Source organism: Drosophila bipectinata, chromosome 3R (assembly GCF_030179905.1).
Source record: "Drosophila bipectinata strain 14024-0381.07 chromosome 3R, DbipHiC1v2, whole genome shotgun sequence".
Taxonomy (NCBI): domain Eukaryota; kingdom Metazoa; phylum Arthropoda; class Insecta; order Diptera; family Drosophilidae; genus Drosophila; species Drosophila bipectinata.
The window spans coordinates 5972611-5991865 of record NC_091739.1 but is presented as its reverse complement, the minus strand read 5'-3'; the positions used below and the strand labels follow the sequence as shown (position 1 = coordinate 5991865).

At 42.7% G+C, this 19255-nt stretch overlaps 1 long non-coding RNA gene across 1 annotated transcript; it reads left to right on the top strand.

Moving 5' to 3' along the window:
- The first annotated feature begins 1728 nt into the window (after window positions 1–1728).
- LOC138926707 (uncharacterized) lies at window positions 1729–2371 on the top strand. Its single transcript, XR_011443320.1, has 2 exons — window positions 1729–2064; window positions 2129–2371. It is a non-coding gene; the product is annotated as an uncharacterized lncRNA (long non-coding RNA).
- The last annotated feature ends 16884 nt before the right edge of the window (window positions 2372–19255 follow it).

The following is a 19255-nucleotide window of genomic DNA, read 5'->3' as shown; positions in this document are numbered from 1 at the left end:
AAATGTCGATTAGAATCATGGCCCTCTGATTTTTGTGGGCAATCCAGAACTCTTCTTAATGAACATGTTTTCCAATGACATTGCCCCGCCCCTGGGTAGAGGCCTGAAAAACTTGGATTCATTCATGGAGAGCAAGTGCAACTGCAGCATCCCCTGATTGGAGTTGATAAGCAGCATCCTGTTTCCTTTTGATCACCGAGAACTGATCATTGGCATCTCTGTGCCTGGAATATTAATGAGCTCTGAAGAAAGTGAGCAATTAGCCGGGCGGAAATACCAAATACATCCGAAGCTCAGTGACAATAAGGATTCCAAATCGAGGCGCCCACATATTTTTTTTAATTCTCTCTCTGAGATCTGTCAAGCTGAAAGCGCGAATTAGTGTTGATTAAATTATGTTAATTTTTTCCCTTTCTCACCTTTTTTTTGCACCCTTTTTGGGCATTATGCGTTTTGGATTGGGGTTTTTGTGCGTTTTGTTATTTTTAACTCGCCAACTGTCAGATTTCATTTGTAAGACACTAAAAACGTTTTGCTTTTGCAGTCTCAAACAGACAAGAGATCACGCATATATATGGGTAGATGTAAGGAAAATACACTTTAAAAAGAGGCTTGTCTGTTATATAATGAAGGAAGGCATAAACTTCTAAAAATTGATGGCCTTATAATATATATCCTTAGATATATAATTTTCTTAGATTCCAGTGCAGTATATCATCTAGAAATATAGTTTAAAGTTCATAAAGAGCATTCATTATTCGTTAAATACATTTTAAAATACTCTGAATTTTTTATGATTTTTCACTAGCCCGCATCGTGTTGCAAACAGCTTGTCCTTGTCCGAACTGTCCACACAAAGCGCGACAACAGGCACAAGACAAAGAGCAAAAAATGTTGTACGCAAGTCCATTTAAAATGCATTTACATTAACATTATGATGAGGACGGGCCTTGAGAGTGCCGGGATCGGATAGGATCGGCATGGCTGGGTGCCGTCTGTGTGGCCGGGAGAACGAGATCGAAGGGAGCTGCTCATCCTCGGCCCAGTCTTGGCCAAAACAATTACAATTGTATCCCTTCGATGCCGCTCCGATCGATCGCTTCGATAGCTTTGATGTCGTATTTGGTGTGTTTTTAGTGCAAGATTTGGCGCTTTTTTGTTCGATTTTTATTTGCTTTGTATTTATTTTTTGTGCTCTGGCCCCGATCGATGGTTCAAACAGAGCGACTAAAGGTACGACCGATACTTTGTAGAAATTATTGTTAACAACAGAAACGACAACAACAACCACAACAACAATACGGCCTGGCCAAGAGTTGTGCACAAAGTCAAAATATTTACGAGCCAATCAGGCATTTAAGTATCACATTACACCATGTTCAATGTTCGATGAGTTGTCAACTCATGTTTGTATCTGTATCCCCTCGGCCCTAGGGCGAATGTGAAATGTAGTTTTGTAGCTTTTAAATGCATTTTGTTTGTCTGACTGGCCCAATAAAGCACCTCGCCAAGGTTCTTATTTAGATCGGTTTACATGGCCACGCTTTTCGGCGGATGGATCGTCGACCGTCGATGCTCGACGAACCGTCTCCTTTTGGAATTTAATAATCGTGTTTTGCTAATTTCCCGCCTGTCGTGTTAGACGACATTGAACTTGAGATGTCGTCGTTGGCCGGTTACTCTCTACACTCTGATTTCATTTTCATATCGATCCCGTTTTAAGCCGCATCATCTAATTTAGCATCGTGTTAGCCGTCAATTTGTGGGCAACATATTGTGTTAATTTCAGCGAAATCCGTTTCAAAGCAAGCCGCCTGGGCAGCAAGTGTCGTCGGCATTCCAAATTATGGCTTGTCCCGCACTTTTGACGGCATAACTCATACGACGCGTTGGCTGCTCACGATTGCCAGTCGTTAGGCTTGGCAGTTCGAGGGGATTTTGATTGTCAGCGAGCTTTTTGAGGTTCTGCCAAGTAAGCTAACAAATGGAAAGTGAATTTTAACTTGAAAAATAATTTAAAAGAAAAAGACACAAAAGCCAATACAGTGTGAGCAATTTTTAGTAGTAAGTACATATATCATTTATCATATTTACCTTTTAAATTGTTAATTAATTCAAGTGCTATTAGATATAATTGGACGAACGTATCAGTCACTCAGTACCAGATTCTAAAATTAGGTGGAAGCAGTTTGTCTAAAAGTAAGCTTTCAGAGAACTTTTTAGCAAATGTCTCGCTATTTGGATAAAAATAAACTATTTGGAAATGGAGTACCCTTTGTATTCGAATCTCCTTTAATCTGTTTTAAAATATGGACATCTGAAATGAAATACTTCCTAAATTAAATAATCAATAAAGAGTGATGAATTCAGATTAAGAATTAAAGACGATCTCCAACTAAAAAGAGAAACATATAGTATTTAAAAATTTCTGTATAAGGGGTTTGTTTATGGCCTTAAGAATCGAAACCCATTTAAATCAAAATTATAATATATCCTAGGCATGAGTTTTATAAATCCAGAAAAGTTTCTGTCAAGACCATGCAGATAGAGTAGTTTTGTAAAGTACTTGTTAGTCTTGTTGGGTATTTGTTCCACTGTTCAAATAATTTAAGTAAGAAGCTCTGAAACACTTTCACGAATTGGCCAATTAAATTAACAATAAGCTCGACAGCCCCCTGGCCGTGGCCACCGCCTACGCGCCTGCCACCTCGTTGCCACATCTCCGTCCCATCTTCAGCCTGCTCACATATTCCTACATATAAAGCCGCCAAAACTGCGATGTGGCCACAATTTATATTTAGCCAACCCACGGTTTGGGACAGAACAGGAAGCCTGGCCAACAACGATGGAAATACTGGAAACGATGGAGACGATGAGAGCGCAGCGATAAGGAGCAAGTGAGCCCGGTTCCGAGGGCGTTGCTAGCTCTTCGCGACTCTGGCTATAAAGCCATCATATAAAGCCAGACGATCCGAAAGTCAGCCACCCTCTCGCCTCCCCTGCCTCTTTAGCTCCTGACACCAACGTACTTAGGCAAAACAATAAACGTGGAAGGTGGAACCTATTGCGAACGTAAATTAAGTCATTAAAAAATGCTAAGTTACGGAGTCGAGGGGAGGTGATTGGAAATGGGAAACCAGACCTGGTACCAGACGCAGAGCTGGATGGAGGAGGGGCGGGAGACATTGTCGCCCAAGTGGTACATACAAAGTCTTCTTTTTTCAGGCAAGTCCCTCCAAGTCTCAATGGGGTTAAGTAAGTCATTAAATTTGTCGCTAGACACGACCATGTTGGCCACAATGGCGACACAATCCCCTCCAGCTGATGGCGGAACTGGATAATAAAATTAAGCAGACGGCCAGGCAACATACCCAGTAGACGGTAGTGGCGGTAGAAGTAGAAGTTGTGTCAGCTCCTCCATTGAGGAAGGAAGTGACAATTGGCCCAATGAAGACATTTGAGCCGCCATCCCTGCCGCTCACCTATAGTTTCTTTTTTTTCATATCCACATATCTTTAGCCAGGCCAGTTTCACCGTGTGGGTGCAGATATATGGCCAAAAGCCTCTCCGCTTTTTATGGCCAAAAGACATAAAATTAAGACCTTCGTGTTGGCTCTCGCCAAAGTTGGTCAAAACTCATAAAAGCGCTAATTGAATAAGCAACTCAATGGATCGTGAATCATTATTAGACATTTATGCACGGCTAATGCCCGAGCAGTAGAAATTTGTGTAGGAAATCATGTAAGAGAGTAATCCAATATCGAGCACCGAGCCATAAATCCTTTTATCTTTTCGCCATGGGTCTTCCTCCCACAGATTCGATTCCCACAGCCTTCGGAGATCGTGGCTTCTCATTAATCGATCTTCAAATTAATTATGTTAAAATTTTAGCTTAATTGCAACCAGTTCTTATCTCGAAAACCACAGCTCGATCTCTCAGATCGAGCAAAATTTAACTAATGTACAATTTAATAAAATTAGTTAAGAGCTCCGCGGGCGAATGGGAATTCAAATTTCTAACTTCAGGTGTGTATGGGCAGCTGTATCTCTGTTCCAATATCTAAAAGCTATAATTTTCAACACAAAGAGATTTATCTCAAGCGACTTATCTAAGCAAAACGCTTGATTATGTGACAGCTATCGGAGATCGGAGGGAAAACCTGAGGAGGGAAAACGCCCGCACCGGCGACTAGAGTTTGGAGTATCGCATTCAGATTTGAACAGAGATTCGAGTTTTATGTACGACATGACGATTGTTTATGAAACATTTGGCTTAATAAAGTAATCATAGCATGTTTTACGATCACCTTGCCACGGAGTCCACTCCCCTAAGTCCCCTCCCACCAAAAACGCCAAAACGCGAACCACTTTCTATGCAAAACGGGTTGGGAATCGGCGGTATGTTCGGCAAAGTGCGAAGCCCATTAAGGCCCCGCTGCTTCTCCGCATATCTCTTGGGGGGATTAATGAGCCTTAATTTGCATTTAGCCCCACTCGGGCAGACTCTGTTCGAGTCTGAGAACAAAAACATCTAGCTACAAGTCTGACCCGGGCCTGAGATTATGGCCAAGCGTGCACAAATTGACATTTATTTATATTTGAATGGCGTTTAGCATTCGAGCGGCTCTATAAGTCGCTATTTTATGGCTCTGCGTGGGCCGGCCGGGCAAAATGCTTGTATATCTGCGATAAATAAAACTTTAATCATATTTAATATTTAATTATTTCAGGCAATCGCACAATGGCCACTTCCGGCAAAGCCCCACCATGAATAATTCGCCAGATAAATTTATGCCGAAAAACTCCGCTGTTTGACATGCAAATGTTGTGTTTTATAGCCAATTTGGCATTAATTACAATAACTCAAGAGGTCGATTTGAAAGTCCGCCACTCAGATGCAAATTAGCTCCCTGCCCTATGGCCCTCACAATGCGATTAACAGTATACACTCCAAGTGGCAGATGACTTTCCAATTGAATCCGTCAGATGCGTATGTATCTAATGGCCAATTTATGCACATCTCGGCACCTCTTACCCGCTCCCAGAGGATTATCTGAGAACAATTGCGTGCTTGCCGGGTTAAATAACAAATTCGCCCATCAAATGCCACAAAGACTCAATCCGGTACAAAAAAGGCAAAAGATTGAACCAAATTTCATGGGTCCAGGCAGCCACTGAGCCACTCAGCCTCTTAGCCAGTGGCTTATTGTCACCTCCAGCTCCCAGCTTCAGATACAAGTTGGATCCGAATCGGAATCGGAATCCAAACTGAAACTCCATCTCCAATTCCAATTCCGATGACGATGCCGTTGCCGATGCCATTTCCATCTCCATTGTCGACCGGACCCGTGGGCCTTTCAGGCCCCAACCAAAAGGTGCTAAATAAGTTGCTCTCGGCCACTTTCGTCTCTCTCGTGTCGTCGTGGCCCAATCTAAATATCTTAATCTGGGACTGCCTGAAAATTGGCTGCCTGGTTTTGGTGCGACTTGACTCGATTCGGATTCGGATTCGGACTGGGCAAGCCTGGGCTGGTACTCCAGCTCTGATGCCGGGTTTTTGGGGACACGTTTGTTAGTGCGTAAGCTTTTTGATAGAATTGAACGATTAGAAGTCCATAAAGCGACAAAAACATGACAACTTACGCGGCGGCTTTGCAATACAAGGCGTTGCCAATGCAAAGGATTAATGATGCCAGCCTCTTGTTGTCGTTGTCGCTGAATATCAAGTCTGGCAGTCGCTCAGCGGCGGCTTCGACGGCATCGGCTTCCAACTCCCTGCTCCCAGTTTAGGCCTCAGATACAGATACAGATTCAGCTCTGGGCTCAGCTCCAGCTCCAGCTCAAGCTCGTTAGTCGTTTTTGGTCAAACGAGATTGCTGCGACAAAAACTGAAGAAAAAGGGTGGAGAGAGCGAGGCAACATGAAGAAAACAATCTTGGGCATAAGTTTTGTATCTGAGGGCGCAGCAGATACAATTCAGCCAGAGGTGACAGCGTGAGGTGGGTTTACCTCATAAGAAAAACAGAATGGCAAGTTACTTTATTGAACAACCTTTTGTTCAATTAAGAAATACCTTTTTTTCTAAAAATCTAAAGGTTAGTGTTATTATTTGATTTTCAAAACCTTACTTTCCAAGACTCAAACAAGCTTGTTCGTGAGTCACGCTGCCATCTCTTGCACCAACAGCCTACAAGAAGAGGTACAAATAATCGCCATGATCGTCATCATCATCGGGTCTGTTGTTGTTGCCTTTGTCGCATTGCTCGGCGGATTAAGGCAGCCGGGCCAGACCCAGCGACGACGACGACGACGCTTGATCGTCCACCTAGTGTCACCAGATTGCTCCAGCTCAACCCTCCCTGCCCCTGTTTCCTAACTGGATCTGCAAGGAGCATTGTCCCAGCCAACGACGGCCCATTTAAAATGTGCGCAAATAGTTGCGCATGCGCGCAGTTAATCTGCAGTCCGGGAAACCAACAGGCCAGGCTTAGCTCAGCCTCAGTCTCAGGCTGCGTCAGACTGTCTGGCCGGGCTGAAGGAGTCCAGGAATCGGGCTGGGAGTTGGCTTGTTAGCCGGCCCGAAGAGTCGGCCTGGCACTTTGGAGTGATAGTGATGGAAAGTGACGCGTTCATGTTTTGTGTCATTTCGCGGCCATTTGATGTATTGTGACAAACATTCTTGGCCCAGCCCCTGGATCTGTTGGCCAGAAGTGGCTTTCTCACCGGTTAGTGGCGGTCATGTTGCAAGCGAGCTGCCCGACAATGTTTATGAGTATCCTTAGTTGGTAGTTGGCTGGATGGTAGGTGATTAGCTAAACTTACAACCAACAAATTGTGGGAGTCTGAAAAAAGTTGGCGAAAATAGTAACCGAAGGAAGAAACCCTATTAAATTCAATCCAAATATATCATTTATCACTTACCTACCATCACAGAGTCCTGGCCAAATAAAATTGATTTCAATTTAATTAATTTACATACATAACACTTGAATTGAGTTTCCAATTAATTTATTTCATGTCAACCTCACATCCGTCCAGAACCAATCACGAAATGACCAAACGGTAAAGGACAACCGAAAAAGGACCAACAAATTGAACGCAAAAGGGACGAAGGGGCAAGAGGCGTGGGAGGGGTGGAGAAGACCCCAAACCAATAACAATATCAGTAACAATATACACAACAATAAACGAACAAAAACCAATTTACAATTTTATTATATTTTCGCACACACGTATCGAGGAGGAGAAAGCCAAAGGACCCTACCCGACAAAATGGCTCTGTGGAAAAGAGAGGGGCATATGCCACAGCCAGAGGGAGACAGAGTAAGCGATGTAAGCGAGAAAGAAAACCAATAAAAATCGAAATTGTCGGATGCGAAACGGCGCGGAATTGAATGGGAATCAATTTGCTTGCGAATCATTGAACAAATTGAAAAGGACATAAGCAAGGCCAGGACACCAGCAGCATGCATGGCGATATACACAGGATAATGCACACATAGACAAAAACCCAGGTCCAGAGCAGGGGGTTGGATATGGGGAAAAATGCTGAAATTGCTTGCAAAACAAATAAACAAACCGGAGAGCTGAGCTGAAAGCGGGGATCCTGCCAGCCGGAATTGAGGCAAAAGTGTTATTGATCCTTAACCAGGAAGCTGGGCTGGTTGCTGCCATGCAAAAAAGCACGTTATGTGGCTAGGATAAAGGTCCCAGTTCCAGTTCCAGTCCCTGTCCCAGTCCTGCCCAGACTCTCTGCCGGCCGCCCCACTGCGATTATGTTTGCGCAGCCATCTTGATTGGCAATGTTATAAAATAAATACGCTACGAGGGCGGCTTTCATCTGCCAGGGGTGGGGGTGGCACTCACCGGAAACCCGTGTAACAGTGGCATTTCAAGGGTGGTGGGTGGTGGGTGGTTCGGTGGCTCAGTGGGCGAGGGTTCTCTCTCGGATTAGTGAGCATTGCCAGCAGCAATTGCTGTGGGATTTAGCTGCCCTACAAGAGTACTGTGTTCCAAAATGGTTAGAACCCAGAATGAAAATTAAAACTTAACTTAAAACCATAACTGAAAAATTTCATAATTTAAAATTCTTAACAAGTTGTCTCAACAGAACATTTCAAATAATTTTCATATCTCTTTGTTTATAATATCACTAATACATATCTTAAGTTTGAAAGCAATTATTTTTAGGAAAAATTTTATTTAATGTTGGAAAAGTAAGGAATCCTTTTTAAATTCTTTACCACTGTAGTCCAAAATAGAAGAGGGTTTCTCTGGCTGCTGGTGGCTTATTGGTTTTCAGAACCATGCCGGCGGAAGGATAATGTCAACGGCTGACTGTTTGCCAAATTGAGCAGCGCAAAGTGCAAAGGAGGGAGGCGGGCTAACAGGATTCGAGCGCAGGATTGGGAGTTGGAAGGCCATAAGGATGAAACCGATGATGACGACAATGCCAGAGAGCAGGATGCTAGATGGGAGATGGAGGATGGAGAACTGATGAAGCTCGGGATGGAGTGAAAGTGGCAGCCAAGCGATGATGACAATGGCAATAATAATTTCACAAAATCGTTTGTCATTTACGCATGGCAAACGGTTTTGAAAGTAAACAGCCGGGTCGTCACGGGTTCCCGACATTTAACGAGATGGGGTAGATTTCGGGCAGAAACTGGAAAAGCTATACTGGCAAAATGTGTGGCCAAAAGGGAGTGGCACCCCAAGGATATTTATGGCATATAGATATTGTTCATTTCGCTGTTGGCAGGCAATTTTGTGACTAATGTTTGTTTAGCTGTCGTTGGGCATTTGCGACACTTTTTGGGAGATGGGTAATGGGTTTGGTGAGGTAAATATTCGGTAAACTCTGCTGGTTGAGCTATAGATTATGAAATGCACTCACAAAAAAGTCTGAAAAATATATAATTAGTTTCTAAAATGAAAGAGAAGGAATATATATCACTCTGATTCCTTCTCGGGGAGAACATGTCACCTCGGTGAAATAAACCCATGCTTTGTGTTAATTTTAGCACAATTTAGACAGCGGCCCCACCCATTTCAGTAATCTTATACGGTCTACCGAAACCGTTGAAGCATAATTATGATGATTTATGGAAACCACACGAATACAGCGACTCGAGACAATACCAACCGAATGCCAGCAACATTGCCATCGCCCACGCCCAAAAGCGTTTAGCTAAATGCTATATGAAAATAATATTATATTGATTTATGGGGCAGATCTGCACAATAGAGCGCCCCAAAGGAGAAGCCTTCGGAATTAATTTCCTGTCATTAGGAGGGCATTGTGATCGCTCCAACGGCAAAGTGCAGATCGAATATCCAAAATATAAAACAAAATCTAAAGCCTGAAAACATCAAAATACCAAAGAAGAGTTGTACAAAATGCGGTCCAAGGCGATTTCGAGCCAATATCGAAATAAAAGAGATCGAAGGGCAATAAAATTGGGTTTTATAACAATTTTAGTTAATTTCGGTTTATATGGCCCATCATTAACAAAATTTGTTCCGCCAAGTTGACAGCTTCGAGACGCGTTCGAAAACCCTCTAAAAAACACCCAAAACTTGTCCAAAATGGATTTCATTGCTCTGCTGCTCTCACCCTGTTGCGGCCATTGTTCTGCTGTGGGTTTTATTATTGAAAATGTTTATTGTTTTTCCCCCCAAAGTTATGTAAATTAGATTAATGCGACACATATCATAAAAGTTGGGCGAATTCCGATTGCCGAAAGCCGATCCAGCGGCAACGAGGCGTATGCTTAATGTGTCATTAAAATCAATGACTTGACATGAGAAAAACCCATTGCCATTGTCGATACAGCTACTCTGTGCTCCGAAATACCGAATACTGAATACTATTTGTAGATGTAGCAATTTGGAGTTTATCACTCCATTCGCTCCACGACGAGGCTGCATGTGTGGTCCGCGCCTCTCAAGTGCCACTCCATAAAAACAAGTAGCTCGAAGAAACACATGTAAGTCGGGTTCTCGACTCTTGGCTATTGAATCCCTTTTCAGTTGCAGTCGTTTTCCTTACGTAATTATGCATCCTTTGTCATGCCAATCATTCGGAGATGGAAATGGAAATCCGACTCGAGTGGCGCAAGCAGCGTGTGTGTCCTTCGAGCACTTGAAAGGATATTTAAATTTTATGCCCAATTAAAAATACAATTTCAGGGCTCATAAATACGAGAATATCGATAGGCAGAGCGTTTCAAATTAGCATTGCATTAGTCATGAAATTGGTTACAACACCCTGCCCATTATGGCTGGCTATTAAAAATATTTTTAGCTCGTGATTTTCCCGGCTGACAATTCATTAGTTAACCGTACCAAATAGCAGCAAAAACGATTTAAAATTATTCCATTATCGGGCAAAATAAGCACTTATTTTAAAACCCTCCAATTACTGCTGGGTGCATATAGACTGAGTGTCTATATAATATAAACTGGAGTATATAACACTCCATAGATGCTGTCTTCTTCACTCCAGTGCGCAGAATCAGGACTGGAGAGCGAAAATCCGATTATCTCAGATACAAGATACATCTCGCAATCCACAACTGGCCCTGTGGGCGTCGACCAATCTGGGCCTTTGGGGCCACTGGAAGGATGCTGTTCTGGGAAGGTGTGAGTGCGTGTGGGTTATGCAAGCATTTAGATAATTGTGTCGCAACCGCAGTGCACCACAAAAACCACAACAATAAGAAAAAAATACTGTCAGCTTCTAATTTATGGGAGGCGAGTGCTCGCTTTGGCGCTCATTTAATAATTGCACGAGGCCTGGAGGTCTCATTACGGAGGACGATCCAGCAACCCACTTCCAGGTCTCATTAACTGTTTGCGTAATTAAGCGAAATCGTTGGGTGACAGTGCTCCAGAGTGGCAATTATACATTTCGCAAAAATCTATAAAAATTAAACAGACAGTTTAATATAAAAAAGAGTAAACAAATCATTGCGTTTTTATAGAGGCTTAAAAGAAGATTAGCTTTAAGTGCAATTGCTAGTCATTTTATTAATATAAGCTGGTAAGTATTCTTCAATAATTTTAAAGTTAGTAATGGAGAATGTTTGCTTACTAGCCGCCAATAAAAACTCAAACGAAGGCTATGCCATGATTAATATATATTTGATTCTTAAAGAAAAATATTTATCCAACTATTGATTATTGATTCTTCAAGCTATATGTATGTATATATCAGTAACTAAATTTTTAACTTTTCACTGCGCGGTACAAAATTATTATACCCTTTCTCAGAGTATAATAATATCCATCTATTGAACACTGGAATGTCGGAAGCTGTTGTACAGAGACTTAAAAAAAAGAGTGTTATACAAAAAGAGACCCAAGACTTAAGCGACTGATAAACGACTTCAAAACATACAAAACGTTCGATTTAACTCTCCGAGTTAATAATATTATCGGCTTAAGACATTGTCGCCGATCCGCTTCGTTGCCCGCCAATCGATTTATTAAAATGTCAGAAACTAGTTTGTCCGACTTCCACCACCAGAGTTGGCCGGGTCGGTTGGCGTGATATATATTTTGATTTTAATGCGTTATAATTTCGCTATAAATCACATGACCGGCTTATGACCAGCCGCCCAGCAAACGCAACCTGCTGCCGGGTGTCTGAATTGGAATACGGATTCGTTGTTAACGTGGCCCTTACCCTGCTGCCCTACACTCTTTCGATAAGGCAGCCCATTTCTAACACTTTCATTAAGAAGCCGAAATTTATGGGCTCCCGTCTCCGGCGATATCGAGTCCATTCCACTTCAATTCGAATGCAGATTCCCCTTGACCAACAGTAGCCTATTCAGTTGTTTCTTTTTTCCTCGTATTTTAGGAAAAATGTGTCCCAATAGTTAAGCTCCGATAATGGCTTTTTAAAGAATTTCCTCTACGAAAGGTGGCTTACGGCAGCCGTCGTGTGGGGCGCTTTTATGGACCCGAAGATGGGAAGATTTGGAAGAGCCACCCAGCTAGAAAACGGGGTTTTAAACACACAAATTCCAGCAGCAATTTGCATAAGTCACGCAGGTCTTTCTTTTCTTTATGAAACCATATCACCGGCTAATAAGACGTGTATATTTTGGTATTATTAAATGTTATTGATCGGATGATATGAAGAGGCCATTCAGGAAGTATAGGTCTCCGAATTTGGGTTTATTTTTCTGTAAGAAATGTAAAAAATGTATAGTGATTTGTAAAGGTTAATATGGTTACTCCACGTTTCAGGTATGTATTAATTTTAGATAGAGTGACCCAGAAAGTATGTGTATCAGAACCCCTTTAGATGGACTTTTGCTTCTTTTGATAATTCGCACATTTCCTTCCCCTTTTTTGATCAAAATTGCAACCCCTTTTCGAAAGCCATTAACTGCTTTTGTGCGTATTGTCAGTTAGTGAGTTAGTCCTAGATTGAGGCCATCAGTGCGTCAGTCGATCTATCCGATCCCCCCGATCGCCCGATCCATCAACCCCGTTACGCCGTTTGTCGCCGTTAATTAGAAACTATTCAAAGTCTACTTAAGTGCGCACTTCCTGTACTGAGGGGAAATGCTCTAAATTTTCACATTCGCCGAGTGCGTGTGTGCTGAAGCGTAACTCCATGGCATACACACTCCCATACTCATATTTACCCACCAGATACTGCGTGTATATCTTGCGGGCAATTGTAATTGCGGTGCTGCCTCGAAACTAACGAGACAATTTGAAAATAATTGCCTGATATGGCGGCCATTAAACAAAGTCTGCTCATTGGTCGTTCATTGGTAATTTTTACAGCATTCACCAGGGTCTGGGGTTCGCCGAACTCTTATCTGTCAACATTTTGGGAAGTACTACTTCACAATCCCCAATCCCTTTAGCCCAAAATCGTATCGTGGTGTGGGGTCTGTCTGATCCAAAGTCTAGACTCTTGAGTCTTGAACTCTTGACTGAGAAATGGCTGCGGTTTCTTTCGCCTTAATATTCGAAATATCCGACTAATTGCGGACATTGTTTCAAGTGATTTGTTTGTTTTTAGCTGGCAGCGGAGTTGTTGATTGGCTTTTTAGATTTAATTAGGGGGGATATATACATGCATGCACAGAGAGAAAATACAAATAAAATAAACAATAATTTTATGTTGACAAAATAAATCATAATTGCTTGTAAAAAGATCTATTATTTTGTTAGTAATCTTAGCTAATACTAAATCTGTTTTTTTTTTTCAGTGCTAAGTCAACAGTTTTCTTAGCGTTAACCTTCCCTCTCCGATCATGTTTCCAACGAGATTTATTTACTCAACTCAATCAAATGCTGCGACTAACTTCGTTTTGGCTTAATTAATTAAAGTCAATCTCGATTTGTGGCCAATTAGTCTTGGGTTTCGTTTTGGCCTTTTTCCGTCAATGCCGCCGGCCGTCGTTGTGGCTTTATGTGGATCAGGTTAATTAGCTGCCCGGCACTGTAATTAACTCTCAAAATAAACATTCAATTCGATTCGAATTGGAGTTTGAATTGATTTGATTGAGAGTCGAGACGACCTGAGCTTGATGAGCATTTGACTTTTTAGATTCTGTGCCATAATTGCTTAATTTGGACGGGTATGTTAAGTCATGCAATAGTCGAATAAATCACTCGATTAGGGCTCCTCCTGTCTGCTCGCTTGGGAGACATCGCCACTCATCCTGGGAGCCATGAGCTAAGCCTCATCCTCGGTTTTGTCGGTCGGTTTTTCTGTCAGAGTTTCATGTTCGCATTTCACCCCAATTACCTTATCGCCGGCGACCCATTTAATTTATAATGTTTAACATCAACCCCCAGATACGAGTGTTCCTGTTCTCGTTGTGGTTCTGGTTCTGGTTCCCACTCCCATCCCATCCCATCCCCCTTCACAGACACATTCCAAGCCACCACCACCGAAAAAAACCCAGATTAACGGATGAAGTCAGCGCCTCACTTGAAGTCCGACCCCGGCAATTTTTCGGTTGGCATTTAAGTGTTCCCCAGGGTGAGATAGATTTCCAGCAACAACCCATCGACTTTACATCATTTTCATGGTCGTTTTTCCATTTTGTTGTTGTTGGTATTGTTGTTGGTGGTGCTGCGGTTGAAGCGAGATGGCCTATACAAGAGCAGCGGCACTCTTCACTCTGTCAAATATTAAATTACGCTTGTTAAATTGTCTTGTTAGAATCAACTGCACAGAATCGACGCAATTTATCATATTTTAATGGGCTCCACTTGGAGAATCGAGACCGAAACCAAGACCAAGACCGAGATTCCAGAATCGGGGTTCCAGATTCGAGAAATTGCTGCTTATCGGTAAGATATGGATTGGTCTGGGGATTTGTTGGGTGGTAAGGGGTCTAGACTCTTGACTCTGGAGGTGGGGCTCTTGATAATAGTGTTGCCTCTTTTGGGACTTTGGCTTTCCTTCCTTTGCATTTCCTTTGCCACGGCTCCTAAGCCGATGAGCAATGAGTTGTTGATTTCATTTGTAATGGACTTTTATTTCACTCGCCTAATGCCGGGTGTATAATTTTCGACTTTTCGAGGCGACCGTACCGTTCGCCTCACCTAATAATTGAGCAATTGAGCTGGTACACGAAAAGCGCCTTAACATTTGAACCTGAATCATCGAACCATCGGCAGAGGGAGAGGAAGAGTTCCGCAGGATATCAGCGCATGCCTATTATCACATTATGTGCTCATAAATATTCCTAGGCCAGGCTCCAGTCGCAGGCCTTCATTATGCTGGAAATATATTTATCGGGCCGGCTGTGTGCATTGGGCGATGGACAACCCAATTCCGCGTCGGCCAACCCGACTTATTGCACTTTTTTATTGCCAACTGTGGGAAGGAACGGTAAGCGGAGTTCCAGCTTAAATTAAAGCAAATTGTTGGGGTGTCGAATAGCAGGAATTACAGGCTGGGTGGGTGAGAGAATGGTTCAGTGTACATAGCCACAAATTGGTTATTGGTGGTGGAGCTAAATTGCTGTTGAATTTTGGTAAAAGTTTGCTCCAAAAATTATAAAAACCTAATATTCGTTTAGCTTTTTATGCTCCCAATTCACAAATTTCACAAATTGTTAAAAAATAAACACTTAACCGCTCAAATTATTGTCCATCAAGATGTCCGCACAACCTCATAAACCTTTCAAATCCAACAGTATATTTCGGCAATATCACGCAACAATCTTTCAGTTCTCACATATCGAGGAAGGCTTGCCTTAAAGTCTTACATTTTTTTGCTGTTTATTAGGGACAAATTATAATTAATTGCATTGCTCACGTGATGGCGATCGAGCAGCCTGCAGATACATTTCAGCAGGCTCAATTTATTTTTGGGCTGCAGGTGTGAATAGGCCACGCCAAGGATCTCAATCCAGGCCCTCAGGCCCCCTTTTGAAGACAAAAAAAGAATTAAATTCTGCACTCAAATATGAGGAAACTTAAAGTGCAATATGCTGAGACATGCAAAGATGGGATGGGCTTGGAGAGTACTAAGTAGAGTCACAGGAAAAAACTATAGTGATTCCACAAACTCATGTAATGGAAATAAGCTTTTATTCTTCAACCAAAAACCTTACCCCCTTATTAAGATTTATTTAAAGTTTGCATCTTTTTCTCTGAATGTATCTGTATCTGCAGCTGAATGGATGCGAATGACGTGCCAGACACAGCAGGACTTTCCTCAATTCGGGGCTCGCAGTTGAAGGCAAATGCTGCACAAAATTATTAACACGATTTAAAACACTTTTATGGCATCGCCCGCTGTGAATAAAGTTGTTATGCATTTTATCGCGAGATTTCGCTGAATTTCCAGCCGATAACCGAAGGACTCCCGAGGTGTGGTGGGGGTAGGAGCAGGGGGTTTTGGCCAAACCAGTTGAGCTGGCCAAATGCATGGGCATGCAAATGAAATTAACGCTTCGCCCGGCAGTTTTAGCAGCACTTACTTAGCCATTCCATTTATTTTTTGTTGAACCTTTTTTTTGTTACCATTATTTTTCCTTTTGGAATGCCAAGGCGTGCAAATTCATTTTTTGAGTACATTGTTTCTGGCTTCTGGGATAAGTCCTTTCTTTGTAAAGTCAGTACTCTGGCTGATTGTTTTCTATTGGCTTGTTATGACTGGATGCATTTGACGCTTTAAATTCCGTGGAACTACCCTCGGCTGGAAACCAATTCAATTTGAAAATTTCGATATAATTGTCCTTGTGTTTTCCCTTATTGTATTATTTCTATTGCTATTGTGAGTTTATTGTTTCGCTGTTGACTTGGCACAAAATGTGCTAAACCGCCAACCCATATACCAAACCATATTCCATTCGATTGCCTTTTTTCAGGGAAGCACACAATGCCCTCCCCAGGACTCTTCAGGCGAAATCAAAGCGGCATGAAGCGGGGTCCTTCGGTGGCAATTGTAAGACAATAATTGGACAAAGGACTGCCTGCCAAAGCACGCGTGAATATTTGTTATAAATTTGTCAACCATCGGATCCTTCTTAAAGGAAAAAAACGAGCCACAAGGAGCATAGCAGCTGCTGTTGCTGCCTGAAAGATTCTCAACACGGATAAGGCAACACCTTCAAGTCATTGCATTTCCATTAATTAAACGAAGCCCTGATGGCCGGGTTTTATTGGCCCGAGTCCGGGGATATCTCAATCTCCTCCGCCAAACTGCCACGCCTCCCCGTGGCATCCTTTGTTCGGCTAAGTGGACATCGTTTATTGCACGCTTTGTTTGCCGGCCTTTTCAAAATTAGTTGCGCTATTCAGTTGGCCTCCTTTCGGATCGTCGTCAGCGAGCTGTAAATTACCCAGGAATACTCTCTACACTCTATGTCCTCCACCTCCCAAATCCCCTGAACATGCCATATTGCAGTTGTTGAATGCACCCACACGATCCATTGTGAGTATCTGCATCCGTAGTTTGCATTTGGCACATGCGTTTCGGTTAGTGTCCCCTCGTTTAGCAGCTGTTGCTGTTACCAGTCCACCGCTCCCTAGACCCGGCTCCCTGTATCCTGCTCCCTGGTAGCGAAATTACGTTAAATGACTTAATTTATAATGTTTTGTTTGGCTGCCAAAAATGGCAAGGGAAGCGTGCAATGCATTCGCAATAAAAACGAAATTCCACTGCGGAGTGTAAGTGTCAAGTTAGGGGTGTGAGTTCGAATTATTCATATGGTTCCCTTACCAACATTCGTACAAATACCCGAACATGTTAATTCCTTATGTAAATGTATGAATTACATCCTGCAATTTGGCTTAACCATATTCGGTGGTTGGTAAAAGTTATCGGACAGATAAGAAGTGGGTTACTGGATTGATCAATTTAATTGGGTTGAGATAAGACTAAAATTAACAATTAAAGTAAAAGAATCCCTTACCTTGATCTAAAATTTTTTTTAAAATCTTATCTTTCTTGGCTTTAGATTATCACTAAAGTCCAGGCCAACTTTCATTTATTACAAAGTCGGCAACTTCATTGGAATCGTGTTGGCAACGGAATAGCACCTGCCCCGATTTCGTGGCTGTCGCCGAACCAATGATCAGCCCCAGCCACGCCCTTACCCCCTGAAGCCGCCCCTTTTCAGGCTACAAAGTTGTCAGGCCATTAAGCTGATTGAGTTGAAATTCGGAGCTCATTTCCCATTACAAGTTGATCAGTTTTTTGTAGTTGGAGTACTCGAGGCAGGGACGGCGGGCTGCTGAAGAATGCCAAGGGGGGAGAATCGATCCCTTTTAATTTTACTGCTTGTTTGCTTTCACACTACCATTGCGATCGAGGGACGCTGATGGAGGGCATCCATCTCGGGAGCAGCGATACTGCTCCACTTTTCTGACCACCTGCCCGACTGCCCCCAACCCCTTTCTCCGCCCCTGGCAGCATGTCCTTGGGCCGGGCGCATTTCCCGTTCGCAATTTTCACTCGATACCCGACTGATTATTATATTGTACGCACATGTTCCGCCATTATGGAGTTATTATGATCAATAAGACAACTTAAATGCTGCAATTAAGTCTGGCCGGCGATTTCCCTCTTCTCTGCCTTAGTCCTCCTCCTCTGGAGTGTCTTTCGCATCTTCGTGGTCTTCTCCGGTCTTGGGTTGTTCATTTTCTGGTACCGCGATCGCGGCCCAAATTTGAGACTCCGTCGCGCCAATGGCAACGTATATATGTAAATATATATGTACTTTTTAGGTACAGGTGCGGTGAATAAAGTAGGAATTTTATATAAGCAAGGTCTCAGTTCGTAGAAATTTCAAAAATATAAATTCCTACGTAAGAAAGCTCTTCTAAAGACAATCATAATAACAGGTGGAATGTTGAAGATCAAACTATAAAAAAAACTATGGTATTATTAAACATTATCCTACCTTTTTTGACTCTATCTATCAATAGATTAACATTTTTAGTAAAATCCTTACTATTACAACGAGCACAACTGTCGGCAGTTGACTTCTCTTATTTTTTTGCGAGCTGCACGTAATTGGCGCTTAATTCTCCTGCGGGATCATTTAATTTTACGAGCCCGGCCAATTGATTATAATGGACGCCATCAGACTTTACAACATGCTAAATGCACGCGTAAACATCGCGATCGTCCAGTTGGTGGTATCCGGGGGGATGGAGAGATACAAGGGGGTCTAGAGGATCGAAGCGGATCGGTCTCCGTCAATCAGTGGCCTCTGAGATGCAGATGCAGATGCTGATACCGAGGATCGATCGCGGTCCAGGGAACGATCGGTGTTTGTGTTGAGTGGCCGTCGCCATTAGGCAAATTCAACGATCGATTGCCCCGCCACAGCCCCACTCAACCACCGAACCACTGAAACATCGAGACGATCGCGGATGCTCCACCAGGCCAGCCAATTTGAGTTTTATCGACGGCAGCAATTTGCAGTTACTTGTGAACTACCTGAGAAGCCGTTGCAGATCGCAGGCTACGACTCGGCCAGAAACTGCAAGCTCCAAACTCCAGACACGCATCCGTATTAATAACCACAAAAAATAACGATCGATTGCGGTTATTAGAGGCAATTTGGCCAACAACATTTTTTTCCGCTCCACGTTCTTCTCTCCACTCCCCTTAGTTTTTTTCCGGATTTTTTTGTTTTTGTTTGATAAATTGCTCCAAATTTATTGGTTGATTAAAAGTTATTGCACTAGCGCCTAAGTGGTTAATGATACCCATTCGAATACCCATACTCTGGCCCGCATGCGAGCAGCCAAT